The sequence below is a fragment of the Poecilia reticulata genome, chromosome 18 (genome assembly GCF_904066995.2).
Source record: "Poecilia reticulata chromosome 18, P_reticulata-male-v2, whole genome shotgun sequence".
Taxonomy (NCBI): Eukaryota; Metazoa; Chordata; class Actinopteri; order Cyprinodontiformes; family Poeciliidae; genus Poecilia; species Poecilia reticulata.
This window is the reverse complement of record NC_088847.1, coordinates 7409263-7409697: the sequence shown is the minus strand read 5'-3', so window position 1 is coordinate 7409697 and position 435 is coordinate 7409263.

Here is a 435-nt window from a genome sequence, read left to right as displayed (position 1 = left end):
GTCCACACATCCATGCGATGCTATGGGTTGAAGGAGCTCCACAGCTGGATGAGTCAGACGATCAAACTGTGTGTAATTTTGTTGATAAATACATCTCGGCACAGCTTCCTGATCCAGACAGAGAACCAGAACTGTATCGGAAAGTTTCTGAAGTTCAGAGACACAGTAAGAATCACACCAGATTGTTTCAAGAGTGTGAACTCTGGTTGTCGATTTGGTTTTCCAAAGCCCCCCTGCAGAAACACAGTGATCTCCAGACCAGGTGAGAACAATGACACTGAAACTGCCAAAGCCAAACTCAGACCTTTGATGCAACTCCTGAACGAACCTGAAGTCGCTTCCATGAGTTTAGAGCAGATCCTTTCTCGGTGTCACTTGACGCTAGAAGAGTATGAATCTTGTCTTCAGACCATGAACAAAAAGACTGCCATCTAC